The sequence below is a fragment of the Pseudophryne corroboree genome, chromosome 6 (assembly GCF_028390025.1).
Source record: "Pseudophryne corroboree isolate aPseCor3 chromosome 6, aPseCor3.hap2, whole genome shotgun sequence".
NCBI lineage: Eukaryota > Metazoa > Chordata > Amphibia > Anura > Myobatrachidae > Pseudophryne > Pseudophryne corroboree.
This window is the reverse complement of record NC_086449.1, coordinates 804,760,127-804,780,020: the sequence shown is the minus strand read 5'-3', so window position 1 is coordinate 804,780,020 and position 19,894 is coordinate 804,760,127. Positions and strand designations below refer to the sequence as shown.

Here is a 19,894-nt window from a genome sequence, read left to right as displayed (position 1 = left end):
ATCTGATTTTCCATTCGGACAGGGCGGAATTGAGGACTTGTCCTCAGTTTCTCCCTAAGGTGGTTTTCAGCGTTTCACCTGAATCAACCTATTGTGGTGCCTGCGGCTACTAGGGACTTGGAGGACTCCAAGTTGCTAGACGTTGTCAGAGCCCTGGAAATATAGGTTTCCAGGACGGCTGGAGTTAGAAAATCTGACTCGTTGTTTATTCTGTATGCACCCAACAAGCTGGGTGCTCCTGCTTCTAAGCAGACTATTGCTCGTTGGATTTGTAGTACAATTCAGCTTGCACATTCTGTGGCAGGCCTGCCACAGCCAAAATCTGTAAAAGCCCATTCCACAAGGAAGGTGGGCTCATCTTGGGCGGCTGCCCGAGGGGTCTCGGCTTTACAACTTTGCCGAGCAGCTACTTGGTCAGGAGCAAATACGTTTGTAAAATTCTACAAATTTGATACCCTGGCTGAGGAGGACCGGGAGTTCTCTCATTGGTGCTGCAGAGTCATCCGCACTCTCCCGCCCGTTTGGGAGCTTTGGTATAATCCCCATGGTCCTTACGGAGTCCCCAGCATCCACTTAGGACGTTAGAGAAAATAAGAATTTACTTACCGATAATTCTATTTCTCATAGTCCGTAGTGGATGCTGGGCGCCCATCCCAAGTGCGGATTGTCTGCAATACTGGTACATAGTTATTGTTACCAAAAAAATCGGGTTATTGCTGTAGTGAGCCATCTTTTCTAGAGGCTCCTCTGTTATCATGCTGTTAACTGGGTTTAGATCACAAGTTATATGGTGTGGCTGGTATGAGTCTTACCCGGGATTCAAAATCCTTCCTTATTGTGTATGCTCGTCCGGGCACAGTATCCTAACTGAGGCTTGGAGGAGGGTCATAGGGAGAGGAGCCAGTGCACACCAGGTAGTTCTAAAGCTTTACTTTTGTGCCCAGTCTCCTGCGGAGCCGCTATTCCCCATGGTCCTTACGGAGTCCCCAGCATCCACTACGGACTATGAGAAATAGAATTATCGGTAAGTAAATTCTTATTTTTAGGGACAATTCTCTCCATGGCTCCTCCCTGATGCCTGTGGCTTTCAATACAAATGAGAACAAGGAAACAGACTGGGAGAGGGTACAGCTGCAGCTCTTCTCCTCAGCCCAGCACACACTGCTGTGTGCTGGGCTGCAGTGTGGCCATGAAAGGCGCTTAAAATACCATTTTTTCAGTATTTTTTTCGAAGGGTGTGCTTAGGCCACGCCCCCTGTGATTAGGCCACGACCCCTGAAAAGTACCTTTGGCAGTGAAGCAGTTAAATGTCATTATTACACATGCACTAGCTAATTAATCTTCCATTTGTGATGTAAGCCTGGATGATGATAACTATAGTGCTGTGCATTATGTAATATTTATAAGGTTACCAGACAGTAAGCAGGGCGCTCATGAAAAATGCATGCTGTTGGTTGCCATACATATGCTGAGAAAGTGCGTTGATATGAAGATCATCACATGATCAGTCCAGGACTCTGCGAGAAGTAATAGGCAATACAATTCCCATCACTATTACAGCCACTTACAGGCTACAGCCAGAGCCTGGGTGAGATAACAATGCTTGTGTCATGTGGCCTAATTCATGTCACATGACCCCCTCACCGGCGTATTGCTCTACTACTGTAAGCCAGAGAAGAGAAACTCTGCTTAAACAGAGCTACATCCAGTGGTGCAAGTAGAATTTTTTTCTTAGTGGTACTGATAGTAAGAAATAGGCGTGGTCACTTGTCATGAGGGGGCGTGGTCACATGAAATTAGAGGAGTGGCTACATGACAATAGGGGCATGGCCACATTAAGTCACACACCGTAATGCCCATTACACACTATGCCACACACCGTAATGCTTATTGAACATTATGCCACACACCGTAATGTCCATTACACATTAAGTCACACACCGTAATGCCCATTACACACTATGCCACACACCATAATGCCCATTACACGTTATGCCACACACCGTAATGCCCATTACACATTATGCCACACACTGTAATGCTTATTGCACATTATGCCACACACCGTAATGTCCATTACACATTATGTCACACACAGTAATGCCTATTACACATTATGCCACACACTGTAATGCCCATTACACGCTATGCCACACACCGTAATGCCCATTACACATTATGCCACACACCGTAATGCTTATTGCACATTATACCACATACAGTAATGTCCATTACACATTATGTCACACACCATAATGCCTATTACACATTATGCCACACACCGTAATGCTTATTGCACATTATGCCACACACCGTGATATCCATTACACATTATGCCACACACTGTAATGCCCATTACACATTATGCCACACACCCTAATGCCCATTACACATTATGCCAGACACCGTAACAATCGTTACACATTATGCCACACACTGTAATGCCCATTACACATTATGCCACACACCGTAATGCCTTACGTATTACACCACACACCGTAATGCCTATTACATATTATGTCCCACACACAAAAATGCCCCTTATAAATTATGCCCCAGTGGTGGGCTGGTGGTACTGAGTACCACCACCATATTTCTTAATGGTACTCTGTACCACCCCGTACCACCCTACTTTCAGCACTGGCTATATCATATAGCCAGCCAAAGCCAGAGCACTCAAGCAGGGGTATAGCTAGAGCATTGTGGGCCCAATAGGAAATTCTGAAGGGGCCCCTGTCCCCATGCTTCTAGAGAGACACCTCTCCATAAGCAGTTGTTAATGTTATGCCACATAGTAGTGCCCTAGCTCAATATCTTAATCATAGTAGTGCCTTACTGTAGTTCATGTCACATTGTAGGGCTATTAGTACATATTATGGAACACAGTACCCCCAATTCACATTATGTCATACAGTGTCACCAGTTCATATTATGCCAAATTACAGTGCCCCCACTTCATATTGTGCCACATTACTTTCCCCAGTTCATATTATGTTACATTATAATGCCAACCAGTTCATTTACATATGCCACATACATCTCCTGTAGAAACCCAGGCACATTTACTACTGTTCTCTCCTGGGGCGCATATACTACTGTCCTCTCCTGGCGCAACCCAGGTGCATATACTACTGTTCTCTCCTGGCGTAACCCAGGCGCATATACTACTGACCTCTCCTGGTGTAACCCAGGCACATATACTACTGTTCTCTCCTAGTGTAACCCAGGTACATATACTACTGTTCTCTCCCGGTGTAACCCAGGTGCATATATTACTGCTCTCTCCTTGTGTAACCCAGGCACATATAATACTGTTCTCTCCTGGTGTAACCCAGGCACATGTACTACTGCTCTCTCCTAGTGTAACCCAGGCACATATACTACTGCTCTCTCCTGGTGTAACCCAGGCACATATACTACTGCTCTCTCCCGGTGTAACCCAGGTACATATACTACTGTTCTCTCCTGGCGTAACCCAGGTACATATACTACTGTTCTCTCCCGGTGTAACCCAGGTGCATATATTACTGCTCTCTCCTGGTGTAACCCAGGTGCATATATTACTGCTCTCTCCTGGTGTAAACCAGGCGCATATATTACTGATCTCCCCTGGTGTAACCCAGGCACATATACTACTGATCTCTCCTGGTGTAACCCAGGCACATATACTACTGTTCTCTCCTGGTGTAACCCAGGTACATATACTACTGTTCTCTCCTGGTGTAACCCAGGCACATATACTACTGCTCTCTCCTGGTGTAACCCAGGCACATATACTACTGTTCTCTCCTGGTGTAACCCAGGCACATATACTACTGCTCTCTCCTGGTGTAACCCAGGCACATATACTACTGTTCTCTCCTGGTGTAACCCAGGCACATATACTACTGTTCTCTCCTGGTGTAACCCAGGCACATATACTACTGCTCTCTCCCGGTGTAACCCAGGTACATATACTACTGTTCTCTCCTGGCGTAACCCAGGTACATATACTACTGTTCTCTCCCGGTGTAACCCAGGTGCATATATTACTGCTCTCTCCTGGTGTAACCCAGGTGCATATATTACTGCTCTCTCCTGGTGTAAACCAGGCGCATATATTACTGATCTCCCCTGGTGTAACCCAGGCACATATACTACTGATCTCTCCTGGTGTAACCCAGGCACATATACTACTGCTCTCTCCTGGTGTAACCCAGGCACATATACTACTGTTCTCTCCTGGTGTAACCCAGGCACATATACTACTGCTCTCTCCTGGTGTAACCCAGGCACATATACTACTGTTCTCTCCTGGTGTAACCCAGGCACATATACTACTGCTCTCTCCTGGTGTAACCCAGACACATATACTACTGCTCTCTCCTGGTGTAACCCAGGCACATATACTACTGCTCTCTCCTGGTGTAACCCAGGCACATATACTACTGCTCTCTCCTGGTGTAACCCAGGTGCATATACTACTGCTCTCTCCTGGTGTAACTCAGGCACATATACTACTGCTCTCTCCTAGTGTAACCCAGGCACATATACTACTGCTCTCTCCTGGTGTAACCCAGGTACATATACTACTGCTCTCTCCCGGTATAACCCAATCACATATACTACTGTTCTCTCCCAGTGTAACCCAGGCACATGTACTACTGCTCTCTCTCGGTGTAACCCAGGCACATATACTACTGTTATCGCCTAGTAACCCAGGCGCATAAACTACTGTTCTCTCCTAGTGTAACCCAGGCACATGTACTACTGCTCTCTCCTGGATTAACCCAGGCACATATACTACTGTTCTCTCCTGGCGTAACCCAGGCACATATACTACTGTTCTCTCCTGGCGTAACCCAGGCACATATACTCCTGTTCTCTCCTGGCGTAACCCTGGTACATATACTACTGTTCTCTCTTGGCGTAACCCAGGTGCATATATTACTGTTCTCTCCTGACATAACCCAGGTGCAGGCTCGGACTGGCCTGCCGGGGAACCGGTGGTTCCACCGGTGGGTCAATATCGTATTTAGTCACGCCCACTTCTGCCAGGGGGCGGGGCTTGCCAGTCAGGAGTTTGCGGAAGAGCCGAGCGTCTGCAGCTCCTCACCACACCACTCGCCGACAGGAGGATCACACGCGGTCTGGAGGAGACGGCACGCGTACCCTGGAGGCTGGAGCTAGTGAGTGCGTGCAGTCACCAGTGGGCAGCGGGCGGGTCGCGGCTCCCGGCTCCCGATCAGCAGCAGGCATCACATTTCCCTCCCGGGCGGCCGATGCAGTCTACTCTACTGACACAGAGTGGCTGACTGCAGCAGGTACACGCACCATACAGCATGTGAGGGAGTGACGCGCACCACCCCTTGCCCCTGCCAGCACACATTATAACCGCGCACCTCTCTCCCCCGCCGGCGTACATGTCCACCGCACCTCCCCCCACACATGGTCACTGCGCACTGCTCTTCCCTGCCGGCACACATGTCCACCGCACACCCTCTCCACCCCTGCCAGCACTCATTATCACTGCACAAGCCCCCCCACACCTGCCAGCACCCGCAACAACCAGCCCTGGATCACAGCAGCAATGGAGGCAGAGCGACTGGTACAGCGGATCAGCCCTGCTACTAATTGCGGTAGGAGAGTCCTTCTCTCCAGTGCCAAACAGTGCTGCATTATTATATTAGATGTGCCCCCCTAAGATTGTATATAAAAGACCCCTGTATAGTGTCATTGTGTACGGACCCCTGTATAGCGTCAGTGTGTGTGTATGGACCCCTTTATAATGTCAGTGTGTGTGTGTGTACCCCTGTATAGTGTGTGTGTGTGTGTGTGTGTGTGTGTATTGATCCCTGTATAGTGTTTGTGTATGGACCCCTTTACAGTGTCAATGTGTGTGTGTGTGTGTGTGTGTGTGTGTGTGTGTGTGTGTGTGTGGACCCCTGTATAGTGTTATTTTGTGTGTGTGTGTGTGTGTGTGTGTGTGTATGGACCCCTGTATCGTGTCAGTGTGTGTGTGTGTATGGACCCCTGTATAGTGTTATTGTGTGTGCGTGTGTATGTGTGTATGGACCCCTGTATAGTGTGTGTGTGTATGGACCCCTGTATAGTGTGTGTGTGTGTGTGTGTGTGTGTGTGTGTACCCCTGTATAGTGTGTATGTGAATGGACCCCTGTATAGTGTCAGTGTGTGTGTGTGTGTGTGTGTGTGTGTGTGTGTGTGTGTGTGTGTATGTATGTATATGGACCCCTGTATATTGTCTGTGTGTATGGACCCTTGTACATTGTCTGTGTGTATGGACCCCTGTATAGTGTCAGTGTATGTAAGGACCCATGTATAGTGTCAGTGTGTATGTGAATGGACCCCTGTATAGTGTCAGTGTGTGTGTGCGTGTGTGTGTGTGTGTGTCTGTGTGGACCCCTGTATATTGTCTGTGTGTATGGACCCCTGTATATTGTCTGTGTGTATGGACCCCTGCATAGTGTCAGTGTATGTAAGGACCCATGTATAGTGTCAGTGTGTGTGTGTGTGTATGGACCACTGTATAGTGTCAGTGTGTGTGTGTGTGTGTGTGTGTGTGTGTGTGTGTGTGTGTGTATGGACCCCTGTATAGTGTCAGTGTGTGTGTGTATGGACTCCTGTATAGTGTCAGTGTGTGTGTGTGTGTGTGTGTGTGTGTGTGTGTGTATATGGACCCCTGTATAGTGTTATTGTGTGTGTGTGTGTGTGTGTGTGTGTGTGTGTGTGTGTGTGTGTGTGTGGACCCCTGTATAGTGTCAGTGTGTGTGTGTGTGTGTGTGTGTGTGTGTGTATTGACCCCTGTATAGTGTTTGTGTATGGACCCCTTTACAGTGTCAATGTGTGTGTGTGTGTGTGTGTGTGTGTGTATGAACCCCTGTATAGTGTTATTGTGGGTGTGTATGGACCCCTGTATCGTGTCAGTGTGTGTGTATGGACCCCTGTATAGTGTGTGTGTCTGTGTGTGTGTGTGTGTGTGTGTGTGTGTGTGTGTGTGTGTATGGACCCCTGTATAGTGTGTGTGTGTGTGTGTGTGTGTGTGTGTATGGACCCCTGTATAGTGTGTGTGTGTGTGTGTGTGTGTGTGAGTGTGTGTGTGTGTGTGTGTGTGTGTGTGAACCCCAGTATAGTGTGTATGTGAATGGACCCCTGTATAGTGTCAGTGTGTGTGTGTGTGTGTGTGTGTGTGTGTGTGTGTGTGTATATGGACCCCTGTATAGTGTCATTGTGTGTGTGTATGGACCCCTGTATATTGTCTGTGTGTATGGACCCCTGTATAGTGTCAGTGTATGTAAGGACCCTTGTATAGTGTCAGTGTGTGTGTCTGTGTATGGACTCCTGTATAGTGTGTGTGTGTGTGTGTGTGTGTGTGTGTGTGTGTGTGTGTGTGTGTGTGGACCCCTGTATAGTGTTAGTGAGTGTGTGTGTGTGTGTGTGTGTGTGTGTGTATGGACCCCTGTATAGTGTCAGTGTGTGTATGGACCCCTGTAAAGTGTCATTGTGTGCGTTTGTGTGTATGGACCTCTGTATAGTGTTAGTGTGTGTGTGTGGACCTCTGCATAGTGTCAGTGTATGTAAGGACCCATGTATAGTGTCAGTGTGTGTGTGTGTGTGTGTGTATGGACCCCTGTATAGTGTCAGTGTGTGTGTGTATGGACCCCTGTATAGTGTCAGTGTGTGTGTGTGTGTGTGTGTGTGTGTGTGTGTGTGTGTATGGACCCCTGTATAGTGTGTGTGTGTGTGTGTGTGTGTGTGTGTGTGTGTGTGTGTGTGTGTGTGTGTGTGGACCCCTGTATAGTGTCAGTGTGTGTGTGTATGGACCCCTATATAGTGTCAGTGTGTGCCTCTGTATAGTGTCAGTGTGTGTGTGTGCCCCTGTATAGTGTGTATATAAGAATTCAGCCAGAATTTTAAATTACAATTTAAGGGGCACCATTTTTTTTATTTGTCCTGGGCGCCTTTAACCCTAGTTACGCCTCTGTCCTCTTCCTGTTATCCAGTGTCTCCCTGTCACCCACTATCTACCTGTTACCCTCTATCACAGTGTCACACACTATCTCCCTGTCTCCTATGCTTCCCCAGTCACCCACTATCTCCCTGTCACTCACTATCTCTGTCAGTCTATCTCCCTGTCACCCTCTCACCATGTCACCCACTATCTCCCTGTCACCCCTGCATCCCCAGCCACCCACCATCTCCCTGTCACCCACTCCCGGTCACCTCTATTATCTCTACAGGGGGTGGGGGGTTTAGGGGCAAAATATTGCCTAGGGAATCAAAATAGTTAGGGCCAGAAGTTCAATCCAAATTTTTATCTTATTGTCTGTTTGGGCGTTATTATTCACACAATGCAAGCCACGCAAGTGACCCAAGCATTCCTTGCCGCCACTCACCCCTGCTCAGTGCCGGCTCCCTGTTGCTGCCCACTCAGTGTCTGCCAGGACGGGTTATACGCCGGCACCTGTCCCTGCTGTTACTCCTCTATAGTGCTGCCACCTCTGCTGCTCCTCTCCTTTCTGCGGTGGGCTGCTACCCACCGACGGCTGCTTGAATGTGTGCCGCCTGTGACCCACTTGCCCCTGATGCTGCCTTACCATCAACGCTGGTGTTCCTGCTCGTGTTCTGGCTGCTTCTCCAGTTTTGAGAACCCACAGGATCTCTTGGCCGGGTGAGTGCCTATATTAGGGTAAAGGTGAAAAAATAACCTGGGGCACAGCAAGATTTTGATAAGGGTAATAGTATAATATTTAGTTTGTTTAAACAAAGTGTCTGTTAGTACAGGTAACAGATATGACGTAGAAATAGTACATTTAAAAGAAATAAAAATCAAAGTCAAAATAAAATAAAAACAGTAAAAACTGTTTTTGGTACCACTGTGTCAAATAAATAATGTACAATGTAAAAGTACAGTATACAGGCAGTTTTGCAGCCCATAAAGATTCGTTTTGAAATGGAGAGAGCAGCATAGGTAGTCAGTGCTGACTGATGGTCCTGCTCCTAATATGTTAATGCAGTGAGTAATACTAATATGGGCACTTACACCTACCCGGCGGGGGTTAGCAGCCCAAGTTCATAATGCAATAGTTCACTGGATACTTTTGTCTGCTATCGCTATCGCAGTGTAGCAATAGCGTCTGCAAGACGCTACCGCTACACTGCAGGAGTCACCTGTGTAACAACATCACTGCCTCTGGGAAGAGACGCCCCTTAAACCAAATCCACACAGATGGATAGACAAAAGTATCCAGTGAACTATTGCATTATGAACTTGGGCTGCTAACCCCCGCCGGGTAGATGTACAGGTAAGTGCCCATATTAGTATTACTCTGCATTAACATATTAGTTAGGAGCAGGACCATCAGTCAGCACTGACTACCTATGCTGCTCTCTCCATTTGAAAACTAATCTTTATGGACTGCAAAACTGCCTGTATACTGTACTTTTACATTGTACATTATTTATTTGAGATTGTGGTACCAAAAACTGTTTATATTTTATTTAGACTTTGATTTTTATTTCTTTTTTATATGTACTTACATGTTACACTTTTAAATGTACTATTTCTACGCCATATCTGTTACCTGTTCTAAAAGACACTTCATTTAAACAAACTATACATATTATACCATTTTTTTTCTTTATATACTATGCTGGGTAGCTCTTATAACGTCTGGCCACTCCTCTCTGGTCAGGTGGCCACACCCCTTCCAGCATATGGCAACGCCCCTCAGTGGGCCCATATGATTGCATTTCCTTGGTGGGCCCTTCATGCCCCAGTCCGACACTGCCCAGGTGCATATATTACTGTTCTCTCCTGGCATAACTCAGGTGCATATATTACTGTTCTCTCGCGGTGTAACCCAGGTGCATATATTACTGTCCTCTCCTGGCTAAACTCAGGTGCATATATTACTGTTCTCTTCTGGTGTAACCCAGGCACATATACTACTGCTCTCTCCCGGTGTAACCCAGGCGCATATACTACTGTTCTCTCCTGGTGTAACCCAGGCGCATATACTACTGCTCTCTCCCGGTGTAACCCAGGCACATATACTACTGTTCTCTCCTGGTGTAACCCAGGTGCAAATACTACTGCTCTCTCCTGGTGTAACCCAGGCACATATACTACTGTTCTCTCCTGGTGTAACCCAGGCACATATACTACTGCTCTCTCCTGGTGTGACCCAGGCACATATACTACTGTTCTCTCCTGGTGTAACCCAGGCACATATACTACTGTTCTCTCTTGGTGTAACCCAGGTACATATACTACTGCTCTCTCCTGGTGTAACCCAGATGCATTTATTACTGTTCCCTCCTGGTGTAACCCAGGCGCATATGCTACTGTTCTCTCCTGGTGTAACCCAGGCACATATACTACTGTTCTCTCCTGGTGTAACCCAGGCACATATACTACTGCTCTCTCCTGGTGTGACCCAGGCACATATACTACTGTTCTCTCCTGGTGTAACCCAGGCACATATACTACTGTTCTCTCCCTGTGTAACCCAGGTGCATATATTACTGTTCTCTCACGGTCTAACCCAGATGCATTTATTACTGTTCCCTCCTGGTGTAACCCAGGCGCATATGCTACTGTTCTCTCCTGGCGTAACCCAGGCACCAGGGACGGATTGGGAAACAAAAGTGGCCCTGGAAAAGTTTCTAGAAGTGGCCTCATGTGGGCGGCACCAAGCCAACTGCAGGCGGAGCCAATACCAAAGTAGGCGGGATTACTTCAACATTGAATATAGGCGGAGTTACACCAACAAGCAGGAGTAGTTATATTATAACTGGGGTGACATTTAATCCTCTGCACATTCCTATCTCAGTCCATCTTCTTCATTTGTCTCTGCTTCTAAGGGGTCAATTCAGTTCAACACGGATTGAATAGCGCTGGGAGGGAGCTCCTGGTGCTATTCAATTCAGAGCGATGCTATCCCTGACTAGAGGATTTCTGCTTGCACCCTTCTAAGGGTGCGAGCCGAAATTCATCAAAACTAGGTCCGCAGTGCTGCTGTGTGACCTAACGCTGTGCAAACAGCACCACGGCGAGGCAGTTTAGTCGGAGAATGCCCGTTCTCGCGACTAAACACCTAATTTAGTCCAGGAATACGGGTATTCTCAGACTTAGCATCACGCTGCATTGAATAGCTCCAGAAGCTCCCTCCAGGTGCTATCCAATCCGCGTTGAATTGAATGAACCCCTTAGTCTATCTCCCCCACTAAGTCCATCTTCTGAATATGTTTGCACTCTTAGTCCATCTTCTGTGTGCGTCTCCACCTCCCTCTCAGTCCATCTCCTGCGTGCGTCTCCTCCTCCCTCTCAGTCCATCTTCTGCGTGCGTCTCCTCCTCCCTCTCAGTCCATCTCCTGCATGTTTCTTCCAGCCTCTCTTTTCTCATTTTCACACCTATATCATTCTCCCTTATGCATGTTTCCTTCTGTCTATTCACTGACCACCTTCTGCCTGTCTCCTTCTGCACAGTTTCTGCCTCTCACCCCTTTTATCTGCCAAGCTTCGGCCAGTCACTTGAGGCTTCTACGCCAATGGGACAGCCACAATTGGAAGCATGCAGCCACCCTGTTTAAATAGGGGGCACAGCTTACTGCTGTACCACCTGATCCTACCTTTACTGCATCTCCACTGGGTGAACAATTCCCCATGCTTTGCCAATTGTTCCACTTTCTGCTGTCTGTTCCCTATCTGTGTGTATGCCTTCATCTACCAATCACCTGTCTGTCTTTCACCTTCTGTTACCTTCTTGTCTCCAGTTTCTTCCCTATTCCCCTCCTCTTTGTGTGTTGTCTGTCCCTACCAGGGCTTAAAGTGGTTCTGGAGAGGTGATGGAACTCATTTCCCCCGCCACTGACTCTCCTCCCATTAAGCAGAGGCAGGGGTGATGGTAGGGTGTTAGGCACCCCCCCATAAACTACAAATTTGTGCCCTAACCCCCATACTGTCTAAAGGAACAGTGCGCGCAGAAGGCGCATGTCACAAAAAAGGTGTACGGCATCACATGGAAAGGGCGTGGCCACACAATAGTACCCCCAATACAAATTATGCAACACAGTAGCACACTCTTAGGGGGATATTCAATTGTTTGAAAAGTCAGTTGGGTGTCTGGGTGACTGTCTATTAGATAAGAAAAAACAACCGACTTTTCAAACATTTGAATTTCCCTCTTATTGTCATTGCACTGTACATAGGCCCTCATTCTGAGTTGATCGCTCGCTAGCTAGTTTTAGCAGCCGTGCAAACGCATTGTCGCCGCCCACGGGGAGTGTATTTTAGCATAGCAGGAGTGCGAACGCCTGTGCAGCAGAGCGCCTGCAAACACATTTTGTGCAAAACAAGACCAGCCCTGTAGTTACTTATTCTGTGCGATGATTGCTGCGACGAGTGACGTGGTATTGACGTCAGATACCCACCCTGCAAACGCCTAACCACGTCTGCGTTTTTTCATATACTCCCAGAAAACGGTCAGTTGACACCCAGAAACTCCCACTTCCTGTCAATCTTCTTGCGACCGCCAGTGCGACTCAAAGCGTTGCTAGATCCTGTGCAAAAGCACATCAACTGTTGTACCCGTATGACGCGTGTGCACATTGCGGTGCATGCGCAGATCAGCCCTGTTTTGACATGATCGCTGCGCTGCGAAAATCCGTAGCGGTCAACTCAGAATGACCCCCATAGTGCCTCTATTTCATGTTACACCACAGAGTAGTGCCCCATATTCACGCTATGCTACACCGCTGCGCCCCTTATACACATGCCCACAGTATCAGTGCCGCTTATATACATAATAATACCCAAGGTAACAGTGCCACTTATACATATAATAATGGGCATGGTATCAGTGCTGCTTACATACATAATAATACCCACGGTATCAGTGCCATTTGTACACATAATAATGTCAATGGTAGCAGTGCCGCTTATACACATAATGGGGGTCATTCCGAGTTGTTCGCTCGTTATGTTTTTCTCGCAACGGAGCGATTAGTCGCTAATGCGCATGCGCAATGTCCGCAGTGCGACTGCGCCAAGTAAATTTGCTATGCAGTTGGGCGTGGCCAGGACGGGCATGGAGTAGCACACACATTGTGCAGCTCTCCAGCCAATAAATCCTCTAAACCCATCCTGTGATTCCCCCTGGGACTGGCCTGCGGACTACGGCTGGATGAATGCCTAGTGTCCCCCCTGGAGTATCCAAGACCGACTGCTGTTGCCTTCCTGCCCGTTTGGAAGCCGTCCAGTGTGAGGCCTGGTGAGTGCTGGAGCCGCATGTGACGCCGCGGTCTCGCGCTCCCTCCACAACCGGAAGTTCGGCTCTTTTACCCTTGACCCCCGCCTGCCTCGGCCGCTACGGGCGGGTGTACGGAGCGCGGACGCACAGCACAACGCTCCGTTCGGCTGTGGGGACACCAGGAGCATCCTCTGAACGGTGCTCTGCCCAGCCTGCGCTGCCCGACCTCACGGACACGCGGACCGCTCCCCGGCCTCTGCTGCTGAACGTAAAGACGCTGCCCACGCCACAGAGCTGTGAGTACCTGCTGTCCTGCTGCGGAGGGTGCCTTTGCTGGGAGGTGGTGCTGGGACTGTCACCCTCTCTCCCCCCTCTTTTATCCTGGATGATATAAACATATATTTCCTATATTAATATAAATACAGGATCTGAGTTCTCCTACCAGGCCCAGGGACTTCCTCTGCTGTGCCTTAAAGTGATAGCGTCTGTGCAGGTGGGAAACTGCCTAACTCCCTGCTTCAGCCCACAGCTTTCAAATCCACTGTGCCGACATTCAACAATACAACCAAGACCGCTGGTCCTTCTGTATATATATATATATTCTTCCTGCACCTCTTGGCCCTCTCACAGTGTGCTGGTGCCTGCGCCTCCTCTCTCTGCCTGTATTGCTTTGATATATAACTGGGTGAGTGCTGCGGCATTGTGTTGTCCAAAATGGTTAAAGGCCGCCAACAGAATGCGGCAGCGGGCGCAATGGAGAGATTTGTCCGCAATCCCGGTCCTCAACAGCAGAGGAGGGAGACTACACAGTCTGAGACGTCGCCCCCATCTCCTGCAAACAGCTCTGCTTCGTCTGAACCGCCCGATGCTGCATTACAGAGAGTGTTGGATGCCGTGACTGCTAGTGAGGCCCGTTTGGCTGATAAAATCGGGCAAGTGCAGTCTGACCTCTCCATTATCCATCAGGACCTTCAACGGGTGAGAGAGAGGGTGGGAGAGGCCGAAACCCGTATCTCCAATGTCGAGGACACTATTACCCCGCTGGGACGGCGTACTGATACTTTGGAGTCCCAGATGACTGACGTGCGCTAAAAACTAACAGATATGGAGGGACGCCTACGTCGCAATAATGTCCGCTTCCTTGGTCTGCCTGAGAAGGAGGAAGGCTCATCACCTGAAGAATTTCTAGAAAAATGGCTTCGGAATGCATTTGGGTCCGAAGAATTCTCGCCTCATTTCACAATTGAACGAGCTCATAGAGTTCCGATGCGCCCATTACCTCCGGGGGCTCCGCCCCGTACCTTCATCGCCAAGTTCCTCCACTTCCGTGACCGAGACACTGTCCTGAGACTTGCTCGCACGAAAGGCCCACTAAAATGGAACGGGTCGCCAATATCGGTCTTCCCAGATTTCGCGGTGGAGGTGCAGAAAGATAGGGCTCAATTCCTACCTGTTAAGAGAAGACTCCGGGAACTCGACCTGCCGTATGCTATGCTCTTTCCATCGAAACTACGAGTGGTGGCGGATGGTGAAACAAAATTTTTTGCAACTCCTCGAGAGGCGATGATCTGGCTGGACAGACGCTTCCCAGCGGGACGGGCTCTTGCTGATCCTTGATTAATTCCTGTGACTCTAGTGGCAAGAGATTTTCTGTGCAGGATATGCTTATATATATGTTTACAGGGGGCTGCAAGATAAGGGAAATGTTTAATTATCTATGTGGTGCTCCTTGAGGATGTGGGGGTGGAGGGAGGGATAACTGCTGCCTGATTTTTTTCTTTTTTTTTCTTCCTCTCATATTGGCCAATCATATATCTGTTGCCAGGTTGGGGGGGCTGGGGGGGGGGGGGAAGGGTATATTCGTGGTCCAATTATATCCGATAATAATTTGTTCATAAGTCCCGGGGGGAAACTTTTTTATGTTTCGCCCCCCTTTTTTTTCTATCTTTCGGGGGTGATCTAGTTTAATGGCTGGGAGTGTTTTGTTTGTGTTTTGTTTTCTCTTTTCTCAGGGTCATTATATTCTTGGCTCCACCCAGAATATAGCTCGTTGTGTGCTGGGTTTGAGTCAGTGTTCTGTTTGGGGATCCAAGTATGCTGCAGGTTGGGAGTAGTGTACAGGGAGGGGGGGGGGGGGGGGGAGTTAAAGGCTATGGTTATTTTTTGTATGGATGTCTGGAGATTGGGTGTGTATGGCTTACGATTCTATTTATTGAGCAGTGGTGTCTTGCAATTGCGTGCCGCGAGGGTGGATCTGGCTGGCTGCGGGCTGTGGCCCCTATTATTATTTTAATGACTCCCCATGGTTGGACTTAAGATGTTGTCGTGGAATGTGCGGGGGCTTAACGACAAGATTAAGCGATCTCTGGTGCTTAGACAAATCAAACAATATGCTGCTGATGTGGTATGTCTTATGGAGACTCACCTGGTGGGCAGTAAGACTCTTGCCATTAAGAGACCTTGGGTAGGTTGGGCATTCCATTCTACACACACCTCTGCCTCCCGGGGGGTCTCTGTCCTGGTGAAGAGGACTGTTCCCTTTGTGCTGGATTCGGTACAGTCGGACCCGTGGGGAAGATATGTATTTTTAAAGTGTAAAATTCATTGTAACCCTCTGCTTTTATTGTCCGTGTATGTGCCTCCCCCGTACTCCTCCGATGTCCTGAAAAAAGCTGCAGGGTTTATGGCCTTGTCACCGGGAACACCTGTGGTTTGTCTGGGGGATTTCAATAATGTGTTAGATATAACAATGGATAGGTTCTCTACTACTCCCTCTGGTCCACATTCTGGACGGAATGGTTTTGCTGATGTTGTGTCGGGGTTGGGTCTGGTCGATCCCTGGAGACTGAGACATCCATCAGTTAAACAATATTCATGTTTTTCACATTCCCACTCCTCGTTCTCTAGGATCGACCTGGCCCTTCTATCGAGCGATCTGGTTCCTAAGGTTCGGGATAGCAGATATGAGACTAGAGGTATATCGGATCATTCTCCTTTAACGCTGGTCTTGGATTTTAATTGCTCTAGAGGCCAGGCTGTGTGGAAGTTCAATCCATTCTGGCTTGTACATATGGGCGATGGCTCCAATTTGGTGGCTGCATGGCGGGAATTTTTTGAGATAAACAAGGCTGGGCAGCCTATCTCTAATTTATGGGATGCGTTTAAGGCCTTTTTGCGGGGAACCTTAATTAAACGAGTGGCTAATTTAAAATCCTTTATTAAGCACCGGGAGTCCGAACTGGAGACCCTAAGTGTTGCTGCAGAAGCACAATATTTACAGGATTGTTTAGATAGCTCCAAATCTACATGGTTAACGGCCCAGGGGGAGTGGAGGGAATATCTCATGGAAAAGACTCAGCATAGACTCCTCTTCTCCTCTCATGCTTTTTATGCTTCTGGGGATAGGCCGGGGTCGTATTTAGCCTCCCTGGCACGGGGTGAGAGATCCTCTAACACCGTGGTTGAAATTGAGGCCTCAGATGGTACCACTTCATTGCAAACCCCACAGATTGCGTCGGAATTTGTGGCATATTATAGGCGATTATATAGCTCTAAATTAAACTGTACCCCTGGGCAATTGGATGAATATTTACAGACTATACAGGTCCCTTTGCTGACTTGTGAGGCGCAGGACTTCCTCGAGGCACCCATTTCGCCAGAGGAGATCGTGGCTGCTATCAATGCTGCTCCCAATGGGAAGGCTTCGGGGCTAGACGGCATACCGTCTGAGCTCTATAAACGTCATTTAGATTTTTTTGTCCCCCAATTACTTGAGTTATATAATCAGATATTTACACAGGAATCCCTCCCAATATCTATGGCGGAGGCATTGATTGTAGTCCTTCCAAAGCCTGACAAGGATCATAGGAAGGTTGATTCTTACAGACCTATTTCCCTTCTGCCGACCGACGTTAAAATCCTGGCCAAGGTCCTGGCATGTAGACTGAATCAAGTCATTACGCAGCTTATACACCCCGATCAGACGGGGTTTATGCCCCATAAATCAACATCCATTAATCTCAGACGTTTATTTACCCATCTCCAGGTCCCCCGTGAGTCATCCTCATCCATAGTTGTATCATTGGATGCCGCCAAGGCCTTTGATTCCGTTGAATGGGAGTATTTGTGGAGCATCATGTGCAAATTTGGTATAGGCCCTAACTTTATTAAATTTGTTCGGTTGATGTATTCCTCTCCCCTAGCCAGAGTGGCGGTGAATGGTTTTGTATCACATTCCTTCCCTTTGTCTAGAGGTACACGTCAGGGGTGCCCATTGTCCCCTACCCTGTTTGCCATGGCCATTGAACCCCTTGCTTGTCTTTTGCGGGCGAACTCTGAGATTTTTGGTTATAAAGTGGGCACCAGGGAGGAGAAAATAGCTTTGTATGCCGATGATATTCTGCTATTTGTGGATCGCTATGCTGAGTCTATGCCTAGGATTTTAGAAATTATCAATGAATTTGGGTGTTATTCTGGGCTCCTGATTAATTGGGAGAAATCCTCCATTATCCCGCTTCAGGGTGAGGTTCCTGCCTCCCCATTGGTTGCTCTCCCATTAAGATGGGTGAACTCCTTTAAATATCTGGGCATTTGGGTATCCAACGACCCTCACAAATTTACCTCCCTCAATGTCACACCACAGATATCTTATCTTCGCAATAAAGTCAAGGTCTGGGGGAAATTGCCCCTGACAGTTACAGGGAGGGTTAATATGGTGAAAATGGTCTTTCAACCCAAACTCCTGTATATTCTACAGCAGTCCCCAGTATACATCCCTCAGAAGATTTTTAAACAAATTGATGGTTTGCTATCTTCTTTGGTTTGGGCTAGCAAACGGGCACGGTTGAAACTTAATACTCTGACCAGGTCCAAAACATCAGGGGGTTTGGCTCTTCCCAACTTTCGTCTTTATTACTTTGCAGCACAATTAGCACATCTCTGGGAATGGGTTAATGATTCTGACATTTCGAGTCTGCACTCACAGGTGGTAATGCAAGAATACCCAGGTGGTTCCCCATTGAGATTGCTTCTTTGTGGAAGCGTCAAAATGTCGGCACTACCACTCATAAAACAATATATTACTATTTGGAGGCTGGTGCACCTTATATTGCAAGGACAGGGCATTGACCCTGACACTCCCCTGGACAATAAATATGGATTGCCGGAGTTGTGTCAGCTTCAAATCAGGGAAGTATGGGAACCATGGGGAGTGATTTCATTGGGACAACTATACACCGACGGGATTTTTAGATCCTTTCAGCAGCTTCAACATGAATTTAATGTCCCTTCTGCATATTTTTTTCGCTTCCTCCAATTGAGGCACGCTATGTTTGCCCAATTTCCTGATGGCCCGCCGGCGCTTACTGATTCCCCGGTCAAATTGCTGTTGCAGACGGTGGGATCTGGACATATAGTCTCCAAAATATACGGCCGATTACTTCAAATACATCATATAGACCCACTTATCTCCCTCAGGACTAAGTGGGAGTCTGATCTAGGTCCATTATCGGATGACATATGGGAGGACGCTCTGGGATCGAGCCGACTTTCAACATCATCTGTCCGATATCAGCAAATTCAGTTGTTCGTGCTACATAGGGTATATATGACCCCAATGAGGCTGTCACATATAGGGGGATCCCATAGCTCAAAATGTCCCAAATGCGGTAATCAGGGAGCAGACTTTTGGCATATGATCTGGTTATGTCCCTTGGTATCGTTTTTTTGGGAGGAAGTTATACGTGCTATAGTTGATACAGGTATCCCCTCTTCCGTACTTACACCCATCTCCTGTATATTAGCGGCTATGGATGAGGAGGTTCTGGATCCACCCAGTCGACGCTACATTGTGAACCTCTGTGCCTTGGCCAAGGTGTGCATAGCCAGACTGTGGTTGGCTAATGAAGCCCCAGCCCCACAATCCTGGATTTCTCTAGTTAACACCTCTGTTACACATGAAAAATTTGTATACCTGGCCAGGAATGCGGAAAAAAAGTTTATTGCTATTTGGGGGAAGTGGATGAGCTCTCGCTATTTCACCTCACGGATGAGTGTTGCTGAGTCTTAGAAGTATTTAGGTGCCTGTTACGAGTGCTTCTGGGGGAGTTATGTGGGGTGTGCGGCTCGCGGTCAGCCGGGCTCAAATGAGTGATAATGCCGTGGCAACGTGAAATGCGCTATGAGTAAAATGTATAATGCCACTAGATCACCACTGCTCTGTTGAACTATGACTTTGACTGGGATACGTATCCACACGTCCCACTATGCTCTCTATATACAACTGTAAGCCTGTTGTTGATTTATTGCCTTATATTTGTTTTATTTGTTTTAGTGTGTATTTTATGTTTGTTTTGTATTGCCTTCGGCAATACCTAAATGTTAAATCAATGGAAAAACCAATAAAAATTTATTGAATTAAAAAAAAAAAAATTGCTATGCAGTTAGGTATTTTACTCACGGCATTACAAGGTTTTTTCATCGTTCTGGTGATCGGAGTGTGATTGACAGGAAGTGGGTGTTTCTGGGCGGAAACTGGCCGTTTTATGGGAGTGTGTGAAAAAATGCTACTGTTTCCGGGAAAAACGCGGGAGTGTCTGGAGAAACGGGGGAGTGTCTGGGCGAACGCTGGGTGTGTTTGTGACGTC

At 47.8% G+C, this 19,894-nt stretch overlaps 1 protein-coding gene across 1 annotated transcript in view; it reads left to right on the top strand.

Moving 5' to 3' along the window:
• The first annotated feature begins 7,837 nt into the window (after window positions 1-7,837).
• Window positions 7,838-19,894, top strand: part of TMEM178B (transmembrane protein 178B) — a 518,981-nt gene continuing 506,924 nt past the window's right edge. The window contains exon 1 of the mRNA XM_063928967.1: window positions 7,838-8,668. The gene's annotated coding sequence lies outside the window, so the exon portion shown is untranslated. The remainder of the gene's footprint in view (window positions 8,669-19,894) is intronic.